This window comes from Mesocricetus auratus, unplaced genomic scaffold, assembly GCF_017639785.1.
Source record: "Mesocricetus auratus isolate SY011 unplaced genomic scaffold, BCM_Maur_2.0 Super-Scaffold_100015, whole genome shotgun sequence".
Taxonomy (NCBI): Eukaryota; Metazoa; Chordata; class Mammalia; order Rodentia; family Cricetidae; genus Mesocricetus; species Mesocricetus auratus.
The window spans coordinates 62583628-62599586 of NW_024429198.1; the positions used below are offsets into that span (position 1 = coordinate 62583628).

Consider the following 15959-nt stretch of genomic DNA (forward strand, 5'->3'; position numbering starts at 1 on the left):
CTGTGTTACTGAGGATGCTTCTCACCGTGTCATGAATTTAGGGTTTCTGTAAAATAATGAGTGCGTGACGTACAGCCTTATTATCCTCCAGCTATTAAACTATTTGAATGTACATCAATGTTGCAAGAAAGTTTTTATAAGTTAAGATACAATTACATATGCTTTATCACCACAATTAATTACATTAATTACAACAAACCAAACACTGATTAAAAAGTGTTTGGAAATCCAGCTCAGAAGCCATCACAGGTGGGCCACATTGATTTTTACACAGCGTTTAAAGTGCTTTCCACGCACGCAGTTCCCTCATATCTAAAAAGTAAACAAAACATAAAATTGTATTTATTTGCTTTAATATCTATTGTTGACGTTTTGCCTTTTGTGGGAGACTAAGGCTGTTCTTGCAAGTTGGCTACTGGCTGGAGTGTGGGCCTGAAGATGGCAGGGAAAGGTATGACTTCCAGGTGGGCTGTAGGTGCTTCAGAGTTGGGGCGCTGTTGGAGGTGATAGTTCATGTCATGTTCAAGGACAGCAGCCACAGCCTAGACTCCCACAGCCTTCTCGTTTCTCTCTCCCGTGTGCGTGGAGAGGGCTAGCATCCACTGACTGACTGCTAAGGACCGAACTGGTTGCAGCTTGCGTTTTGCTTTTCTGAGAGGACTAAAGCACACCTCCTTCCTGCCTCTCTCACAACGCAGCTCTTCCCTACGCTGTGCCCCTCGGTGAGCTGTTGTGAACCGCCGTCCTACTTCAGCTCTTCTCAGCTTGAGGTGGGCTGAGCTTTGAAAACTACCTTTCACCTAATATCTTCTGGGTGGCCAAGCGCTTTGCCTTCTTTAGAGCTCCAGTCATGTGTTGTGAAGCTGTCTTATACTTCCTTCCTTGAACACGATTGCTGCGTTTTTGTCCCGGGGCAGTACGGGCTCAGAGGAGAAAGGTACTCACCACCGTGTTCTCTGGGAAGGTAAGTGAAAACCTCATAGTGGATAGAGATTTACCGGTAAGTTTTACAGCTTTTATACCATTCACACCAATTTCCCCTTCGTACTCGGAAGTCTAGGTGACACATCCAACGTGTTGATTGAGTTAGTTCTGAGTTCATCTTAAATTCTTTAGGAGACACTTGGATATTTCACCCAGGAAAATTCAGGCCCCAACTGAAGAACACAAAGAAATTCTGAACGGTGCAAACAGGAAGCAAGGCGTCACCCACCGTGGTCCAGACAGTAGAACAAGACGCTGGTGGCGATGCCTCCCATCCAGAACTCCCGCATAGCTTTGGTCCCTTCCCGCCCTGGAGCAGGGCTTTGTTAATCAATAAAGTCAGGGGCCCACAAGCTATCCTCTGAATTTATGCTTCTTTGAGAATCATTCCTTGTCTTGCAGATTTCATAGCAATTGTACTTAAGGGCTGCCAAGGAACTTCAGAATAGTGATGAGGTGATTGGAAGGTTTAGAGTCCCAGGTAACACAGTCGTTCCCAATAATTGTCCTTCTCCAAGGCCTCTCACACAGTCTTGGGTTATTTCTTGAGTCTGAAGAGAAGCCAAGATATTAGGTATGTTCAGAGGAGGCTGAGTGATTTGGGGGATTTGGAGTTCCACAGAGGTCATCCAAACCAGAGCTTTTGGCTCGGGACGCACGAAGGCAGGAGTTTAATAAAAACTAACACCTGCTTCGGGACCTTTGATGCACCAGGCTCAAAAGCACCTTGAAACATGATTAAAATTGCCTCTGATGACACCGCTAGTCACTCTCAGGCCTGACAAGAAATTTCTTGCGATAGCGGTCCCCACGAAGGCTGCCAGGGTGGGAAAAGCCGCTGAGGATTTTGCCTTCTCAACAGGAAAATCTTGGTCTGACAACTGCTTTTCCTTGGCATTGGAAGTTGCCATTCTTCCCTGGTTGTCAACATACTTCTCATTAACTGCCTTACCAGTTCCTTCCATAGTGCACGAGTGTTTGACACAGCTGGTGTGGGTAATTGCTTAGAAATTCGTGTATACACCGAGGGCAATCCAATAAAGCCCGAGAATCACACTGGATGTATAGGTGTTGGTGGTTAAACGAGTGTATATAATAACGAGAGTATGGGGCTTGATATTCATTATCCAAACCATATACAGCACTTATTACCTGCCAGACAACAGATTGGACGCTGAGGTCACAATCAGAGACTGCACAGACAGAGGAAGCAAACAGAACCCCTGAGCTCCAGGAAGCTGGTCAAGTGAGAGATGCTAAGGAGTCAAAAGAAGCCAGAAAGTCTCACAGGAGTGGGCAAACTCCAGGCTTAGAGGATGAAGGAGCCTTTCTCAGACTGCTAGGCTAGGGCGTGAAGGTTGCTTAAAAATTTGGAGACAGTGGCGCATGCCTTTAATTCCAGCACTCGAGAGGCAGAGGCAGGTGGATCTCTGTGAGTTTGAGACCAAACCTGGTCTACAGAGTGAGTTCCAGGACAGGCTCCAAAACAATACAGAGAAACCCTGTCTCAAAAAAACAAAAAAAAATTTAGGAGACAGGCTGACAAGATGACACCGTGGGTATAACATTTGCTATGGAAGTCTGGCTGAGAGAACTACTGACTCCACAGAGCCGTCCTCTGACCTCCGCACCCGTGCTGTGTGGCTCCCATGCCCTCCCCACAGTGTCCCTCAACAACAACAGCAACAATAAAATTTAAGGAAAAAATGTAAATTCAATTTGGAGAAGATTGCTTCATGCAAGTACAGGTGACCTGGGGGAGAGCAACAGGTCTCAGTGTCAGACTCTGGGGGAATGTTAACGAAGGAGGAATGGGAAAGGTTGGCACTGGCGAGTTCAGGCTGTGTAGAATCAGAGAAAGTCCAGGTAAGACCCACCCTGAGACTAGCAGGTATTGGACCCCTTCCTTTGCAGGTTAATTAATGAGATTCCCACAAGAGGGAGCCCTAACAGAGGAAATCCTGGCTCACCCAGTAACACCCTGTCTGACTTGGCGGCTCTCTCAGATTAAACCTCATGCAAACATGCCCTGATGATGAACGTGAAGGACATAGTCTACTTAAATTCCTGGGGGATGAATCACAGGTGTTCCCATGATTTTTGCAAACAAAAGACTCCTCTGGAACAGGGATCTATTTTCTGAGCCGTCACAACAAGCGAATCCCACAGGATTTATTATGCCTGAGTTTACCGTGTGAGCAATGAGATGCTTCCCGTTGGCCTCTGACACACCACCATGAGCTCTCCCAGGAGACCAAGACATCGTTGTCTTTGTTTAGGTGAAATACTACAGTCATTTAGGCACCCTTAAAAATATGCCTGGCTCCTTAGAGTCACTGGGCTTCTTAGTGATTTTTATCTTAGAATTTCAGCCTATTTCCTCGGGAAGTGCTATTAGCAGCACAGGATGCAGAACTTGATCTAGCTAATGAGCAGACCATGACACTGGGCATTTTAAGCCCAAGCTGTGCCTCAAATGATCGCTTAAATCAAGAGAACAAACAGATCCCTGTTACCCGCGTTGGAAGGAAGGGCGCTCTTCTCCTGCAGAGCTGTTGACAATGTGATCCATGGTAAGAATCAGATATTATCTGACACGATCTCGCCCCTGCCTAACCCTTTCCTGAGCTCTTTGGGGAGGGGGGGGGTCCTAGGATGATGTATTGGCATCCTGACCCGGCAAACCAGGCAAACTTCACACTGTCTCCACAAAACCTCGGTGCCCTCTGAGGTTATTTATGTGAAGACATTGCCTAGATCCATCTGCGTGACAGGAGTACACCTGTCAACTCCTGCTAAATTGAGCTGGCCCAGGACAATAGCAATTGTTTTAAGTTGCACGCCCCCCCCCCCCGGCTTTTCTCCCCTGGTTTTCCCTTAAGCAGCTATTATTTCAAAGAGAAGGAAGGAGGTGAGTAAGAAACGGAAGTGTGTCTAAGTAATTTTAAAATTGTGTTTTTTCAAATGACAAAACTTCCCTCCCCACCCCAAAGCAAGGGCTTCGGGCCCAGCTGAGGACACCGTGGATGGAAACCTAAGTTTTAAAGGGGCCAACTCGGTCCAACGCCTGCCCCCACTCTCCTGCAGCAGATCACGCCTTGACCTTCCCTTAGCTTTCCCAGCATTCCTTGCTCCCCGCCCAGCCCACTTAATTCACAGTTGAGTCTGCTTTTCTCTCCTTTTCCCCACCAATCCCTCCAGAGATGTGCCTCGTTTCTGTTTTAGCAGCTTCATGTCTTCTACAGAGGAGAACCTCTCTGGGTGTGTCCTGGGGCCGGTCCAGCCCCTTTGCTGACCGTCTCCCCGTGCTCCCGTCCACACTGCTTCTACTGAATGCAATCCCCGTTAGCTGTATTCACTAGCAAAGCTAAGGGATGCTGCGCAACTGCCATGAGAAGAAATCACTTCCAGGGGCATTTATAAAGCCCCTGAAATGGGAAAACAGGAGTCTTGTTCTGGGTGCTCTCCAGCCCTTAGTGGCAGAGGCCGACCTTCCGGCTTCAGACAGAGATGGGTGTGGCTGTAGAGGGCCAGCTATGTGAGAGCACACGCACGTGCGCGTGCCACACACGTGCACGCACACACACACACACTCATGCTCGCGTGCGCGTGCCACACGCCCTCTCCATACAGCGCGTCCGCCTGGTGCAAACCCCACTTTCAGCCTCTCCATGTGATGGAGGCAAGCTTGTGAGGAGGAACCTCCTTTTGTTATTTGTTGTTTTCCCCCTTTGGCATTCAGTTAGGCTCAAAGAGTAAACGCCCCCGCCATCTGCACCTCCCTAAGTACAGTAGACTGGTGAAAGCCTTTGGCTATCAGGCCTTTTCTGTCCGCCCTGGCTAGAAGACACGTCCAGATAGGACACTTCTGCCATCCACATATGAAACACTGAGACTGCATGCAACAGACTCCTGGGTCCTCGGTAAAAGTCTTCGCCCTGAGCACCGAATTCTCCGCATAGGCTGGCTCTCTATCTACCACGGGAGCCCGCAGTGGGAGGCACCCAGCTTTCCCCTCTGGCGTCGCGTTTTGTGAGTTTGGGTTGTGTTTGGCATGAGGGCACCAAGCCTTCCCTGGGATTCTCAGCTGCACAACCGCGCTCCACACTCTTCGTTAACACTTGGACTTAAGCAGCTCATTCTAACTCTCTCCCTCCGGTTCTGCATGAACTTTCAGCTGGCAGTTGCCATGCCAACCCCAAATCCTGGGGTCCTGCTGCTCAATCACAAGCTACCATTAGCATATTTTAATAGCACCTGATTGCTCTCCAAAGACCCCCTAGTCACTGAACTCCATTAGTTCACAGTGTCGTGAGACTTGATTGCATATTTACTGTGTGGATTAGGAAGAGAATCGCTCGCTGTGCTGCACAGCTAGGCTCCCGTGCTCAGCCTTCCATGAGTGCCAGGTTGGTTTCTTGGGTCTCATTTGAAGAGAAGAACACGACAATTTTGTGGTCCATCGAGGAACCAGTTCTTAGGCCCTGGAGCTGACTTACCGTAATGTGTAAATCCAGATGCCTCTCAAACCCGTGGAAGACTTTCTTTGCTCTTAATTGAAAGAATAGTAGCTTCCTTCCAGTGTTTAAGGAAATGGGCAGGGAGGGGACCTTCCCAGTTTAAGCCAAACTAGATGGAGGACAGAAAGAGATCAGGGAAAGAGTGCCGGATCAGAAGTTCTTGAAAATCAAGAGTGTTATTTGAAAGCAAATCGTTAAGAACTTCCAAAATGAAGTTTTTTTTTCCTGGGGGGGGGGTTAGTGAAAACTCTCATCATAAGTAGAACTTTTGACACCTAAAGCGAAAACAAGACGATATTTAAAATTGCTAAGAAAATTTGCATGAAGCAAACAAAGTAGATGTTCCTATGTTTAAAAGGACGTTGGAAGCTCGGATGCTTTTGGGGACACGGCAGACAAGGCAAATGGGTCATGCGAGTCCAATGGAAGACAGGAAAAGGAAATGGGCATTCAGCATCAGTTACGGGACTATAAGCGACGTAAACCCTCTAGAGAGCATCAGCTCCAGGGCCACGGAGCTAAAGAATGTTCACGTATGCATTCACAGAAAAACTTCCAATTCAAAAGTACGGGATATCTAGTAATGGCGCTTTACAGCACTGGGAAGCTCAGTGGTAGGTGCTTTCCTGACATGTCCTGGCCCTCAGAGTGCACAGCAGGCACCTGTGAATGTGCACACGCACACACACACACACACACACACACACATGTACACACACAATCCTAGAAAAAAATTCACTGTCATGAAATTTCTAGCCTATTCATAAGAGATCTTATAGTTTTAGTCTTGTACGCAGGCCTTTGAAATAGCTTGACTTAGTTTTATGTCTTTTTATTAATTTCTAATTACCAAATAAGAATTGTGTCTCTGGTCACAATGTGAGGGTTTTATCTATGTATACACTGTAAAGGCATTCGATCAAGTTAATTAACATCACATCATCAACTTGTTTTCTTGTGTGTGACGGAAATGTAAAAAAAAAATCATTCTTGCAGCAATTTTGAGGCATGCAATAAAAATAGTATTGCTACCTGCCATTACCAAACAATGTAACACGTCACCAAAGCTTACTGTGGTCTAGCAGAGATTGTGTTGTGATCAACGTATTTCCATTTCCCATCCCGTCTCTTAGTCTCTACACCCAGCCTTTGGCACATACTTTCCAATCTAGAATTAGTTGTTATATATGGCGGTGGATGAGGGTCAAACTTCATTTCTTAGTATGGCGATATATATATTCCAGGAACAATTTCTTGGAAAGATCGTCCCTTTTCCTGTTGAATGTTCTGGGATCGCGAATTGAAAACCGCGTGCCGCACACGCCGGAGGTTTATTTCTGTGCGTTCCATCACATTTTATGGCTCTGTACATCCCTCTTGACGGCTCTCCTACGCTGATGGGTGCTGATGTAAGTTTTCTGGCCCAGCAGGGTCCCGCTGCCCTTGAGCTGCAGATACACACACGAAGACATGTTAGTTTTACAGCCGGGGTCCTGGGCTTCTTATGGGCTAGCTCTGTCTTAAATATTCCCCCCTTTTCTGTTGCTTTAAGAGCTTCCACGTGATCTTGTCTCACCGGAGAATGGTCCAGACCTCTAACTTCTTTGGCGGCTCACATGGCGACTGTTCTCGCAGGCCCTCTCTGCCTGCCTTTCCCAGAATTCTCCTTGTCTCCTAGTCCTGCCTGTCTTCCTGCCTCATTGGCTGAACAGTGTTTCGTTCATTAATCAATAAGAGAAGCATATATACAGAAGGACAACCCCCATCAGATGGGATTACTCTTATTTTTTGCAGTATAAGTATTGAAATCAAGAAAGGTGAGTTCTCTCTCTGGTCTTTTATCCCCTCAAGACAATTTGACTATTCTGGTCTCCTTATGATTTCACATAAAAAATTTAGATGGATCTTTCTATTTATGAAAAGAATGACATTAGAATTTTGATAGGAATTATACTGAATCTAAAGTTCACTTTGGATAGTATTGGCGTCTTAACAATATTGTGCCATCCAACTTATTACCTTGGAGTTTGTTTCCATTTACTTAAATGTTCTTTAATTGCTTTCAGGGATTTTTGTTGTTTTCAACATACAGGCGTTATTCTACTTGGGTAAGTTAATTCCTAAGTTTCTGCCTCCCCCGACCCATTCTTATTCTTTAGCTCAGGCTGCCCTACTTACTGTAGTCCAGGCTGGCCTCTAATCCATGGGAACCCTTCTGGCTCAGCTCCTGAGTCCTGAAAGTGCCTCAGCTGGAGCCACTGGGGCCACTTGTCAGACAGCTTCACCCACATGGCTGGCAGGTTTGTATCTTTCCTCTCTCATTCCCTAACACCACATACTGCTTGGGGTCAGTTCATTTTGTGTGTGTGTGGGGGGGTGTGAAATGTTTAAATTCCTTTCTCACATTTGTTTCACACTATTAATCATTTTAAAATGTATTATTAATCTGATCAAATACGTAAACCATTAGGAGTTGGAAAGCTGGTGGTATATACCAGTGATTATAATTTTGGTTTGCGATGAATACCTTCAGAGGAGTTACCAGTTCATGTCTAGGACTGTACAAGAGAAAGACGTAATTTTGTGACATCAACCAAAGGCATGAACACATAATTGTAAAGAGAGAGAGAGAAAGAAAAGCAATGTTTTTATGTTATGCAATTTATACCTATATAAATTCAAATGATAATGTCAACTGCAATCTCCATAGTAACCACAAGGAAAATAGTTATAAGACTCCAAACAGTGGACAAATATTGTGAAATGCTATGTAGAAATATAAATGGGTTAAAAAGTTTTAAAAGGTTACAGATTATTGTTGCAATAATGCAGGTTTGTCCCAGGACTCTGTCATTATTTTAGGCAAAATTCTCCTTTGAAGTTACACGATCATTGTCCCTTTTCAAAAATGGCTAATAATTAGTTAAGTGTAGATTAAGATACATGAATATAAAACAGGCAAAGAGCCGAGATAAGACAAAACAAAATAAAGTGGATTTGTTGATAGCTTTGTAAAGACCCGTTTCACACGTTACTGTAGTCAGAAAGCAATGCCTGCTCCGCATAAGTGACATACAGTAAAACTAAAACACAATTGCAAATAACAAAAGTATTTTAAATATATATGGTATTTCTTCTCAAATGGTACCTTCTGTAATAATCATCAAGTGCCTTCACAAATAAAAATACCCAATTAAAAAATAATACTGGCTTATACAATTGTCTGGTAATTCATCTGAACTATTGATCTTCAAAGTAATAACCATCAAGTACCTTCACAAATAAAAATACCCAATTAAAAAATAATACAGGCTTATACAATTGTCTGGTAGTTCATCTGAACTATTGATCTTCAAAGTAATAACCATCAAGTACCTTCACAAATAAAAATACCCAATTAAAAAATAATACAGGCTTATACAATTGTCTGGTAGTTCATCTGAACTGTTCGTCTTCAAAGTTGCTATTTAATGCTCTTTCTTTTGACCTCCGAGGATGTTTGTGGCCTTCCTTGCAGACTTGGTCTTTTCAGTTTTAATTTATCCAAGAATGCCTTAATTTCTACCTCTGTTTTTAAGGGAAGTCTTGGCACGTGTAGGGGATATTGGCTGATAACTTTTTCTCTTATTCATTAGCGCTTGAGTATATTGTCTTTGTGTCTGCTACACTTTAAAGATCTTGGGGAGATGCTTACTAATCATTCGAGAGTTCCCCTGCGTATGATAAATTGCTTCCCTCAGCTGCTTTCCAATTTCTATGCTTGCCTTTGGTTATAAAGAATCTTTGTATGAGTCTCCTTGCTATCTGATGTGGACTCATTTGAGTTTCTCAGGTATTCATATTTGTAGTAAAGCTTGTGAATTTGTTCCAATCATCATTTCTTTATCCATCCTCTCTCTTTTCCTCCTGGAATTCCCAGAGTTAATGGTATCCAGCACGTCAGTTAGAACTGGCTTGACTTTCTACTGGTCACATTTGAGTTTATTGATTCTGTTTTTCGCCCGGTCGAGTCGCCTGCAAACCCATCTCGTGCGGCAGCCATCTATCATCTGTGCTTTTCGTCTTCAGATTTTCTTTCTAGTGTCTTTGTGGGTCCGGTGTCTCCTTGTCAACGTCACCATTTCAACCATTTTCCGCCAACTTTGCTATTTCCCACATCTTCGTCTGCTTCTCTGAAGGTAATTGTTCTGCAGGCTTTGTCTAGGATACTGCTTTTCAGGAGTGATTTCTATGAATTAGAGGTTTATGATTTGTAGCAATCTTTAATTTTCTGTTCCTTTTTGTGTCTTGTGGTTTCTGTTGAAAGATGGGCATTAAGGTGTAATATTATGTGAATGAGAGGATCAAATTCTTTCCATTAGTATGAGTTTACTATAGCTGGTTATTGTTCTTTTTATTATTGTAGGGTATTCTTATGCTAGGGACTCACCTGAAATACAAATTTCAGCTCTTACTGATTTTCAGGCAATTGTTTTAGTATTTCCCTCAGCATATGGGGTCACATTCTAGATTTCTTTATGTATATAGTTGTTTTTATTTTTAATATTTTAATATAGTTTTTCTTTTATTGAGAGATTTTTCGTGTGTTGTATTCTACTTATGGTTTTCCCTCCCTGTTCTCTTCTCTCCCTTCCTCCCCTCCTGACCCACCCCTCTTTTGTCTCTGATTAGAAAACAAACAGCATCTAAGGGATAATAAAATAAAATAAGATAGAACAAAAACAAACAAATCGAAATAGGACAAAACAAACAGAAGGGAAAGAGCCTAAGAGATGGTACAAAAAATGCATGTAGACAGGAACCCCATAATATACATGTAAAACTGTAGGTAAGGTAAATACAATAAAATAAAAGTTTTTTAAAAAGCCCTGACATGCAACAAGGAACCTACAAAGATGCCATTGAGTTCGTTTTTTGTTGGCCATCTACTGCTAGACATGGAGTCTACCCTTAAGAGTTATTTGTTTCCCCAGCGAGACTCCTTTGGAGAAAACTAATTTTTCCCTTGCAAGTGTAGTTACCAATTAGATGTTGCCTCAGGGAGGGGACAGGTACACGCGTCCACATCTCCTTTCAGCTCTAATCAGGTACAGACCCGTGCAGGGCCTTTGTGTGCTGCCCCAGGCTCTGTGAGTTCATATGTGCATCTGCAGTGTTGTTAAGAAGCTCTTGTTTATTTTGTGTCCTCCCTCTGTCCCCTCCGGCTCTTACACTCAGTCCCTTGCCTCCTCTTGCACAGGGTTCCATGAGCCCCGAGGAAAGGAATTTGATGGAGACTTTTTTAAAGGACTGAGTGTTCCCTAAAGCTCTCCCTCTCTGAACATTGTCTGGTTGTGGGTTTCTGTGTTTGTTCTACTACAGGAGGACGCTATCTCCCAAGATGGGATTAAGCAAGGCACTACTGACCTGTGAGTATAGCAGAATGCCTTTAGGAGTCATGTGATTGCTACATTCCTTTGGTAGCAGTTGGTATTCCTTTAGGTCCCTGGGGTATCTAGTTTCGGCTTCTTTGTTACCCAGACAACACTGGGTTTGGGTTGAGTCTCGCAGAGTGGGCCTTAAATCAAATCAGAGGTTGGCTGGTGACTTCCACAAGCTCTGTGGCCACCATTGCTCTAACATGGCTTGCAGGGAGGGCAACACACTAGACTGAAGGACTTGCAGCTGGGTTCTTGTTTGTGCCTGTCCTTTGATGGGATGCAGGGCACCTTCCAGCACTAAGAAGAACACACAAATTGGCTATCCAATACCAAATTGTCTGCTCTGAAATCTTAACAAATGCAAGTAACATTATACAGATGGATAAGGTTGTATTTACATATTTAGGAACACAATACCCCTCCCCCCCCCACACACACACATACACACACACACACCAACAATTAAAGAGTAATGTTTTGATAGAAATAATAGCTGAGGTTAGATGCTAATCTACTTCCTCAGAAACATTTTCCAAAGCCTAGGCTTTTGCTTTGTGTAATCAAGCAATGTCTGAATGTCTGAATAATGAGCAAAACAATGAGTGAGCTATACATTCAAAAGACCATGGAAACAAGAGAGATCAAGGCATGACTGGCTGGGATGATCACAGTAAAGATATGACTTGAGCTGTCCTGCAAAAGGGCTGCTTGATTTGAAAAACAATGGAAATGATAGGGGAAATTTTTCTAGGTGGAAATGTCCAATCAGACCACAGGTCCAAAGGCTGGAACTGAGGAGCTTTCTTCTCCATTAGGCAGATGGAGACGTCACGGAGACAATGCTGGGGAACACAAATAAACATGAACACAAAGGAAAACATTGCTGCTTAACTTCCCACACCGGGTCTGAGAGGCGTGGAAAATGGAATTTATCTTGGGAATGCAGACTCGGGTGTTTGACTAAGACTGCCTGAAAAGCTGACAGTTTAAAATACATTTCTTGGTGTTCGAGGCATCCACATCCACATGGACACACTTGCCCCTGATGTCCTCCAGAAGACTTGCTTGCTTAAGCCTACTTTTATCCCTTCACTTATTTGTATGGCTTCTGCGTGCTGCGGTTGTGTTAATAGATTGCCAGCTTAATTGTGAATTCCATCTAGAAGCTTTGGATCTCAAATTAGGTTTTTTTTTTTTTAAGAAGTCAAAAGTTGGTCTACAAGGAAAATTACAGATGCCTTCTCTGACTTTGGCCCCATGAGGCTGTCCAGGGCTGGTTGGTTTCAGCATTAATTTGATTAGTTAGTAATTAGAGTAAACATTATCTACCTACTGATAGAGACTTTGGATGTTTTAAGTATTCACACACGCACACACATACACACACACACACACATTTAAACTAGACTTGATAGATTATTCACTGATTTCTAAAGAACTGCTCAACACAGCCTTCCCAGATAGTCATATGGAGAACAAGACCATGGAGTTAGTTCATGCACAATCAAGGAATTCTCTTCGAGGAATGTGGAAGCTGAAATCCTGGAAGGATGTCAACAGGGGCGTAGGGCAGTCAAGAAAGAGAATGTTAATTACAAGTCCAATTAAACTCTAAAGAATAATAAGTCAAGAAGTTGGTCAGGCTGGTTGGACTAAGTGATACAGGATCCAAGGCCTCGAAGTAAGGGTCTGAAAGAGATGACAGGAAACAAAGCCATCTCGAGAAGTTTTCCTGGGAAGTTTGAGACACTGCCCTGGCAACATCTCGTGCAGGTTGGTGACACCAGTGACAGAGCTCTCCTTCTATTAGTGTCGTCCAGACTGGATGGGTTCCTGTCATTTGATGAGAAGGAGGGACAGCTGTTGCAAGCCAGTGTTGCTTTTCTAGCCTGTTAGCTGAAAGATCTGTGCAGACGTTCATGCTGGCAAGAATGAGAAGATTCACATACAGATTCACACACACCATCTGCAGAGAGCACCTGAAGCTTTGAGATAACGCTTCTCCTACATCCAGCCCTCGAACTGTGGAAATCTCTCATTGGTAGAGATGCTAGAAATACGAATCTTCTTCAGACAGCACATGAGGAGAGTAAACAGCCTAATCAAAGCTCCAAGTCACTCATCCTTCCTCGGCAGCGACAGGTACCCACGCACCTTCAGGGAGGAGGCGAGTGTCCCTGGAACCCAAGATTAAGTGTGGGATACAGGAAAGTGCTTGTGACGTGGATGTGTTGTGCGGTAAAATCAAAGGCACTGACAGAGTAAAGCGTGTGCCAAGTTTGCCCATGGTAGCGTAAACTTGCCTTAGCTGTTTCCTGAAGATAGGAGCTGGAATTCTCCTGGGTAAAGCTGACTGAGCTCACACATTTCACCCTTGGCCTACTTTGTTTATCTCCAGACCAATGAAGCATTCTGTCTAGACCGTACAGTATTTGCAATGGCTCCTGTTGCTTCTTTCCCAAGCATCTGGTTTTTCTCAGTCCCCCGTGTGACTCACCCTGCATGGCCTTGTGTTAGGATCCAAGAACTTCTGTGGAATGTCCCATCCTGTGCGCGGGTCACTGAAGACATCTGTGGAAGCCTGGGGCCTGCCCTCCAAGGTGGCTTATAAAACAATACAAAGGAACATATTTGTGTGTGTGTGTGTGTGTGTGTGTGTGTGTGTGTGTGTATAAAGAATTTGAAATATTTGCCTGTGACTCTTTGCTAGACTTCAGAACAGCCAGAATGCACCTGCCCTAGAGGTCTTCCGGGGAATGGCTTACAGTGAGAACATAAAGGTCCTAGAAGAGATATCAGCCATCATATTTGCAGTTCCCTATTGTTAGTGCCTCTTATGTCACAGCATGTGATACTTTTGTTTTTCCTTGTTTTCTAAAATCCCCACCAGTGAACAAATCTTCATTGAGATTCGTTAAATATCAGCAACCGTGTTGTGCTAACTGCCTCACTGAGGTAGAACGCCCTGGTGTGTGTGTGTGTGTGTGTGTGTGTGTGTGTGTGTGTGTGTGTGTGTGTGTCCTGGGAATGATCAAGCTTTTGTCTTGCACACACTAGGAGAGAATCCACTAAAGAACAAACACCAAGTCGTGGTTATGAAGCAAGAAAAGGCTTTATACAAGTAAGAAAGATACTTGCGGCTCCCAAGGGATCTAACAAAAGCACCCCATGTAAGGGAACATCAAGCAACAGGGGATGGTGTGTCCCTAGACATAAATTGTATGTGGCAGACACACTCTGTGGAGTCTAAAAAGAGAGCATTGTTGGCAACTGGAGTTTGGATGCTTTAGAAACAGCTTTGTGCTGGGCTTTGTAGGAGGGGCAGAAATTGAATGTCGAGTGCACAGTGAAGGCTCTTTAGGCCTTGTGCTACTTCAAACTTTCAAACTAGCTGCCAGTAGGCAGTTAATAATAACCTCCACAATTCCACAAGAGATAACCAGCAGCCTCAGGAGATTATGAGCCCAGAAACAGTGTGGTCCACTTTACTCTCTTAGGGACCAACCACCCAAACTCACCGTTCACCACGATAGAGGCATGGCGACACTCCGAGTCAGAGGGAAGCTCATGTAGGTACTGATGTGCTTAATCTGAACTATAAGATGCACCCTTGTTATTCACGAGGACATTGCCAGACGGCAGACAGTGGCCCTAACCTCCTACACCTGGATAAGTGATAACCTGAGCCTACCTCACTGAAAACACCAGGATATGGATTGGGCAGGAAGAGGCATTATGTAAATAAGGAAGCTATGGTTTCAATGCCGCCAGTTAGACCCTTTCCAGAAACAGATAGGAAGAAATAAAGGAACTTGGAACTCTACTGTGGGAAACAGGGAGCGGACAGACTGCAGCAGGGTTTGCAGTAAGAGAAGAGCCAGATATGCTGATGACAAGTGAACATTTTGTCACTCACAAAAAAGCCTCATTATCATTTGTCCTTTGGCTACACTAGAAAAAATACTCATGAAAGTGACAGCAATTGAATTATTAGGACTTTTTAATATCCTTATTTCACAGAAGAGGGAATATTGTTCTGTTATAAATGAATACAATGTTCGCTGGGTGAAAATTGCAAAATGTATCTCCAACATTTACACATTCTCTCTTTGTGTGTGTCTTTCCAACGTGTAGCCAATTTTTAAACGTTAAATAATGGCCAGAAAATGCTCAACCCCTAAAGTGAGGATGCTTTTGAGATATCATTTATACTTGGAAGGCTTTGGGGGAATATCACGAGATAGAGCTCAGGCTGGATAAATGATGTTGTCTTCACTCCTCTATCAGCTTTGTCGTGGAATGAGTAATGAGATGTCCTTGATTAACCATATCAAGAAATCCGTTTGTGTCCTGGTCAATGGTAGGCACTGTAATGGATAGTGAAGGCATGGGGTCCCGGCTCTCAAGAGCTTATGCTTTGCTGGAAGGGGCACTAAACAATTCAGTCTTTTGGTGGGGACATGCATAGAATGCTGCAGAAGCCCAATTGAAAGGGCTGTCCTAGGAGTTGCATGCGTGGCTGTGATTGGACGACATCTGAGACATTTTTATAGAGAACATCTGCTACTCAGGAGCTGAAAGATGATTAATAATTAGCCAAGAGACATTAAAGTTTAGTCTAAGAAGTTGGGAGTAGAGGGAGCCATTATAGTTTTAAAGAGACATCTGGCACTGGGGAAATGTCCAGAGATCTACAAGGTTGACCCCAACTAACAATCTAAGCAATAGTCTGAGAGGCTGCTTTAAAGGCCCATCCCCTATAATGAGATTGATGGCTACCGTATATGCCATCCCAGAGCCTTCATCCAGTAGCTGATGGAAGCAGAAGCAGACACCCACAGCTAAACACTGAGCTGAACTCTAGAATCCAGTTGCAGAGAAGGAGGAGTGATGAGCAAAGGGGTCAAGACCAGGCTGGAGAAACCCACAGAAACAGCTGATCTGAATAAGAGGAAGCTCAAGGAACCCAGACTGATAGCTGGGAAACCAGCATAGGACTGATCCAGACCCCCTGAATGAGGATGTCAGTTGGAGG

General features: G+C 44.0%; 1 long non-coding RNA gene across 1 annotated transcript; it reads left to right on the forward strand.

The window, feature by feature from the left end:
• Positions 1–3033: 3033 nt before the first annotated feature.
• On the forward strand, positions 3034–15021 carry LOC110343719. The gene is made up of 6 exons (XR_002386034.2): positions 3034–3557; positions 6749–6913; positions 7057–7321; positions 7571–7612; positions 10866–10912; positions 11740–15021. It is a non-coding gene; the product is annotated as an uncharacterized LOC110343719 (long non-coding RNA).
• The last annotated feature ends 938 nt before the right edge of the window (positions 15022–15959 follow it).